A 6,808-nucleotide genomic window follows, 5' to 3' on the forward strand; every position below is an offset into this window, starting at 1 on the left:
ACTGGGCTGAGTCTGCTCAGGAAATGGGGGGACAGGGGGTTGGGGAGCCCTTTCCTCATCCAGAAAAGGGCCTCAAGGCTCCAAGGGGCCTAAGTGGCCCCTCGCCCTCAGAGGGTGGTAGGGCCCACAGTGAGGCACAGGGCGCTGTGTGAGAGGTGCTGGTCTCTCCTGGAGCATCGTGCAAAACCTCCGGAGCGGGGAGGGTCAGTCCAGCAGATCCAGCCCCTGGACAGGCAATAAGCTACAGGCACAGCCCTATTCTCCTTTTTAAAAAATTGAGGTAGATTCATGGAACATAAAATTCGCCATTTTAAAGTGTACAGTTCATTGGTGTGTTTAGTACATTCACAGGGTTGGACAAATGCTGTCTCTGTCTGGTACCAACACACCTTCATCAACCCCAAGAAAGCCCCGATCCCATTAAGCAGGTGCTGCCTTTCCTCACCTCCCAGCCCCTGGCAAGCCCCGATCTGCATCTGTCTTGATGGAGTCACCTCTTCTGGGTATTTCCCACAAATGGAACTGTATGACCCTGTCTCCCTATCAACAGCCTGCAGAGCATCAGGTGGAGAAGGGCTGAACTGTAGATTTCCTTCTGATATATTTTAACCTTTGTTGAGACTTTTTGTGTGTGTGATAAAGACAGTCACACATTTCATGGTAGAAAACCTAGAAACCGAGAAAATCCCAAAGAAGAAACTTAAAATTGCTCCTCGTCCTATCCCTCAGAATAACTATACTAATATTTCAGAGACAAATATTCCACTTTCCCCCCCCAAGCAAATATCAGTGAGCATCTAGGCTGCTCTACCCGGCTATGTGCCTTGGGTTGGTTTCTTAACCTCTCTGTATCTCCTTTCCTCACCTGTACAGTGGAGATGATAATAGTACCTACTTCATGGGTCCATTGAGAGGATAAATAAGTGAATAATACATGTGAAGCACTGAAAACGGGGCAAGCCACAGAATAAATGCTCAGCCAATGCATCCACGTCAGCTATTATCATATTCTTTCCCACAACTCAATGTCATGAGGATTATTATATCTGCAGAAGAAGAAACCGAGGGTCTGAGAGGTCAAGTAATTTGCCAAAAGGCAAAAGGAAGCAAAGATTCTTTTTTGAGTACCTCTATGTGCTAAGGTCATTATCACTGCCTCATTTTACAGAGAAGGAAATTGAGGTGCTGAAAGGTTAGTGTGTCCAAGGTCACACGGCAAGTTAGGGGCAGAGCTGGTTATTAGCAGTCCTGGTGTCTTCCTCCATCCTGCCCCATTGCCTCCTTCTGTGTAACGAAGGCCCCTAATCTGGGATTTACAATCACGTGGCCAGGGCGCCTCACCTCTGTGTGTTTCCAAGCATCCGGTTCTGCCTTCCTGGTTTCCCAGGGCTGCTGTCGTCTCCCTCTGGCTGCTTGCTCTGGTCATCTTGGGCTGTAACTGGAGACACTCCTGCAGTGTCTCCAGTGTCTCTCTGAGGAGAGTCAAACACCCTGTGGAAGCAGGCTTGTCAGTGCCCCGGTTTCTACTGCCGGAGGCCCTTGGGTACCGCTCAGAGACAGTCCAGGGCCTTTGAGCAAGGCATCTCCAGGATACACTATCTGCTGTGAGCTCAGAGCCAGGCACCAGGCCTCCCTTCACAGATGCCATCCACTGAAGCCTCCCACCTCTGCCCTGGAGCAGGGTAAGCCCTGCGAAACACTGAGAAACGCCTCAAGCCTGGTGAAGCAAGGAAGACGTCTCAGGCTGGAGCCCATAGCTCTGCCAGCTCACCATGGTCAGCACTGGATGTTGTTACCGAAGCAATTCATTGGGCCGTAGAGCTTTCCCTGAGATTCCACAGGAGGGCTTCGAGGCTGCAGCCTTTTCCCAGGATGCTAATTAGAAGCACAACCCGACCAATACAGCATCATAAATTATTCAACTTGGGGACCACAGGGACGCAGGGTTCATGCTGCTGCCCGAATCCCTCCAGAGCATGCTTGTTCCTGCCGTCCTCTGTCTGTCTGGAGATCTCCCAAGATGGGAGTACTTCTCAGCAGGAGCTGCTCCCTAGTCACTGGGACTAGAGGCCCGCATGGCTGCCTTGGTCTTGGCAGCCTCACTGAACCCCATCTGGGCTGCTCCCTGGCTGGGCTGTAGATGAGGCTGCCTGGCTTGTCAAACGGGAGTTGAGTCTGGAAACTGGACACGCCTCCCTTCAGTGAAGTTCCCCCAAGTCCTCCAGCTTGGGGCTTGGTGGGAGCCGGGTAGACCTTCTGTTCCTGAGTTCCCAGAGCATCCACAGGTGAAGACTTATTTGTGAATTTAGAAACTGCAAATGCCTTGGACTCTGTCCCTTGAGGATGTCAGGCACCTGCTAGGTGACGAGATACCCGAGCACGTGTAGCACCATTGTGCTGTGCTGCACAGATGGAGATGCTGTCAGTGTTTGGGTGTGGCTTTGACACCGGGGAAGACTTAGAACGTCCACACGGAATAGACCTGTGGGGCAGGTGATGCCTCCGGGGGCCTCTGCCTACCCAGGCTCTCTCCTTGGCCTTTCTGAACTAATGAAAACTCACTTAATACACCTGGAAAAATCCTATCGTCCATGACCCATGGAGAAGGCTCCCAATAAATAGAGAAAGTTCCCACACTTGGACTTCAGTGGAAGGATCAGAGGACAAAGCAACACGATTGCTCTAGCCTGTAGACCACACTCCTGTTATACGTGTGGCAGACCCTCCGGGGGGGTTCCTCAGCTGGCTCGACTCTCTTCCCCTGCTGCCAAAGCCCAGGGCAGATCTGGGCACCCCCCTCCCACCTGCTCAAGGGAGCTAGTGTCTCTGTGGCCACAGGCAATGAATGTGGCTCAGTTTGAGCCATTTGTGGTCCCTCATTCCCCACATCCATGATTGCTTAGGTGTGGGCTTGGGATGTAACCCTAGCTCCTGACACAAAAGGAGAGGGTCCTTTGGGGATTTGGGGAAGGATTTCCTCCCTGATGGAAAGGACATGTGAGGAGAAATTGCCCCTCTTGTTCCTGGACATGATTCTGTGAAGACAGGCGATCAGAGGCTGAGGCCGCCATCTTGCAACCATGAGGCAAACCTGAGGACAAAAGCCGGTAAACCAGGAAGCAGTGTAGAAAGCACCCAGGCCCTTGATAAAATTCAACAACCTGCTCCCAGCTGCCTTTGTACTACTTGTAGATGAGATAATAAATCCTTAGGTGCCCAAGCCATTGATTTCCAACCTTTAGCGTGTCACTCAGGGAGCTTGTTAAAACAGGGATGCGCATTGGGGCTGGAGTGGGGCTCCCTAATTTGCATTTTCAGCAAACTCCCAGATGATGCTGATGCTGACCCAGGGACCGCACTTTGAGTAGCCATGGCTGAAAGCCATTTTAGTTGCCTGCTCTATTTCTCACAAGCCAAAGCATCCTAGCTAATAAGTGCTTTGGGCTCGTACATGACAACGAAGTTTACTTCATATTCGCAAAGCTCTGATGCAACACTAGTTCGTTTGATCCTCACCACCGGCTTAGGAGGTGGCTTGCTTTGCGGAAGAGGAAACTGAGACTTAGAAAATTTCATTGGCCAGAAGCCTTTTGTTTGCAACGACAGAAACATGGCTCCAAAGGAGTTTAAGCACAAAGGGAAAGTTGTTGACTTAGGTGTCCAGAAAGAATAGGGGAAAACCCAGGCGCAGGTGGATCCAGTGATTCATAAGATGTGGCCAGGGCTTCATTTTGTTTTATTCTTTCTGACCTTTGACCACCTTTCTTCCAGTAGCAGAGAACCTGACCAGTAGCAACCCAAGGCTCCCATCCCATCACACTGGATTAAGACTCTAGAGTGGAGTGTTCCTCTTGCCCATGGTCCACATATGAAACCCCTGGACCAATCCCCGGGGGAAAAGAATGGAAACAGTGAGAATGGTTAGGAAGTGACCCAAATTGCCAGGCATGAGATGACGTGGCTCATATCAGGCTGGGGTCATGAAGGTTGTGAAAAGCAGTCGGTGTGCTTAAATTCAAATACCTTTGTAAGATTTTCATTTCAATGTATTTAAAAATCAGACAAAAATACTTTACCCGAATTCCTGTTGCAGGACTTGGTCCTGAAAATGTGACTCCCTCTGTTTGTAGTTTTTATCTGACCCTCCAGCTTGGAGATGTTAATTATTACCTCCTCCATGAGTTATGGGGCCCTGAGAGCAGAAAACGTGTCATTCATTCATTTCCTCAACAAATATTTGTGGGCCCTGCTGTGTGCCCAGCTCGAGGAATGGCGCTGATAATGCTGTGTCCGTCCCAGTGAGGACGTGGCCTCTGGACAGTCGGGCTCCCTGTGGACCAGGCGTCCAGGAGGTGCATCTTTGTGCCCCTCCTGGAGCACAAAGACCCACTTCATCACACTCTCCTCAAATTTCATTCTATGATTGGAATATTCAGCTTTGCCTTGGCTTTGAATAAAGACTGATTATACCATCTGTCAATTTAGAATTTGGTCATAGGCACATTTAGTGACCCCCAGAACGTGTGCACGCACGTACGTGCATGTACACACACACACACACACACACACACACACACACACACGCCTCGTTATCCCAATGTCTCCAAGCCTCGCCGAGCTGGAGTTATGATCACGTTAGCCATAATCCCTATGGTTGGCAAGTAGTTCTTTTGTTCATATTCTCAGCCTTTTCCATCCCAAAGAGCATATTAGCTGGGTCAGAATGGATCTTAACTATCAGCTTGCAGATGACCTTCAGATCCCCCCGTACTGCCCTCTGGACCTGAAGTCCCGAATCTGAATTGTTTTGCCAAAATTCCACTTCTCTCTTCAATTCCCTTGCAAAGATGCCCCAGTACTTTCGGTGGCTGTGTAATTTCATCCATCTCTGGTTCACAGAAAGACAAGGAAATCACAGTTGGGGTGGTTTGGGCTGATATTAGATCTGGACCTAATTAGATGTGGGCTTCCACGCGGTGATGCCCATCCACATGGTGATGCCCATTCATGCAGTGATCCATCTACATGGTGATGCCCATCTATGTGGTGTTGACCATCAGCCGGGCAGAGCAGCCATCTTGGAAGCCTCTGCGGAGAAGTTCTGCTTGAAGACTTGGGATAAAACTGGGGCATCTAGAGAGGAGAACAGACACAAAAGGGAACTCACCCTGGGTTACAACCGGGGTTGAAGGGCATGGAGAAAGCAGAGCAAATGCAAATGGAAGAGACAAAGAAGCAGTATCTGGAGAAAGGACAGCACAAGATGGCTGAGTCCAGGCGGGAGCATTGCTGGAGGGAAGGAGAAATGCAGTGAAAGTACCACCAAGACCGCAAAGTCAGGTGGGACTGACCACAGCAGAGCAGGCGAGTGGCATAGGCGAGCGCCTGCCTGCCTGGACCTTCACCCTGCCTCTGGAGGTGGGCACAGCAGACACTGTGATCTCTAGTTCCCAAACGAGTCTGCTGAGGACCAGATAACTGTAGGAACGTCTTCGAAGTCACACAGGTTATTCTAATGCTCATGTGTCCTGGGACCTTGGCCAGTGTCCTTTGGGCTCCATCCAGCTGCCAAGGGCAGTGATCACTCCAATGGGCGGCAGCTGCGCAGGAAGAATCGGTCATTGGAAAGGTCAGCTGAATTACAGCTCAAACACGTTGAGGTCTGAATTTTTTAAAAAACCCATACAAGCCTGCTGAAATTAACCATCCAACTTTCCTCTCAGGAGGCAGAGTTTGTGGATAAATTTCTGTATATCATTACAAGTTTCCAAAATAGTTTTCCTTCTCTGTGTTGGGGAAACCAGCCAGACTTCCCAGGAGACATGACGATACCAGAGGCTTCCCTGCATCCACTAAATGGAAAACAAGCCTTTAGCACTGATGTGAATTCCCTAAATCACTGGTTCTCCACCCTGACCAAGAGGTTAAGTCCTTTGTGATGTTGTCTCCCAGCCAGGGGACGGTCCGCCCCCAGCCCTACCGCCAGCTGGTCCCATCTACTGAGGGGAGCCTGGGAGAGAGATGATCACTAAGGTAACCCAAGGCCCCGGGGGTGGGCAGACACAGACACACAGCAGCTCCCACTGCTGGGCACGCAGCCTATGTCCTGCTCTGGGGGCACTCCCGGGGGCCTTTGGCCAGCTGAGGCCTCAGACCCGACGCCTGCGGGCCTGCCTGGAGAGAGCTGCTTGGAGAGAGTCTTCTTGGTCTCTGCACACTCCTGTTGGATCACAGAGACCCCGGGGACCATCTCCAACTGGGGAGACTGAGGCCAGGAGTGGAACTGACACTTAGCGGCAGAGCTGGGGCTTACCCTCAGTGGTCCTGATACCTGCTCCTTCTTTGGGGTGATGTCTTGATACAGTGGGCTCCCCAGGATCCCATAGAGAGGGGCTGAACAGTGCTGCCATGGATGGCATTCATTCATTCATTCATTCACTCAGTAGGCATACCAGATGTCTACTATATTAGTTTCCCAGGGCTACCATAACAAATTACCACACATTTGGTGACCTGAAATAACAGGAAGTTATTCTTGTATAGTTCTGGAAGCAAGAAGTCCAAAGTCAAGGTGTCGGCAGGGCAGTGTTCCCTCCGAAGGATCTAGGGGTGAATCCTTCCTTACCTCTTCGAGCTTCTGGTGGCTCTGGGCATTCCTTGGCTGGTGGCTGCATCAGTCCAAACTCTGCCTCCTGAATGTGTCCTGAGCTGCTGAAGTGCAGGCCCGGGCACCTTGAGACCAGAGCAGAGTGTGGTGACATCATGGCATGAAGACTTGGCTTTTGAATTTCAGGGGCCACACGCAAGC

The sequence above is a fragment of the Phocoena sinus genome, chromosome 5, assembly GCF_008692025.1.
Source record: "Phocoena sinus isolate mPhoSin1 chromosome 5, mPhoSin1.pri, whole genome shotgun sequence".
NCBI lineage: Eukaryota > Metazoa > Chordata > Mammalia > Artiodactyla > Phocoenidae > Phocoena > Phocoena sinus.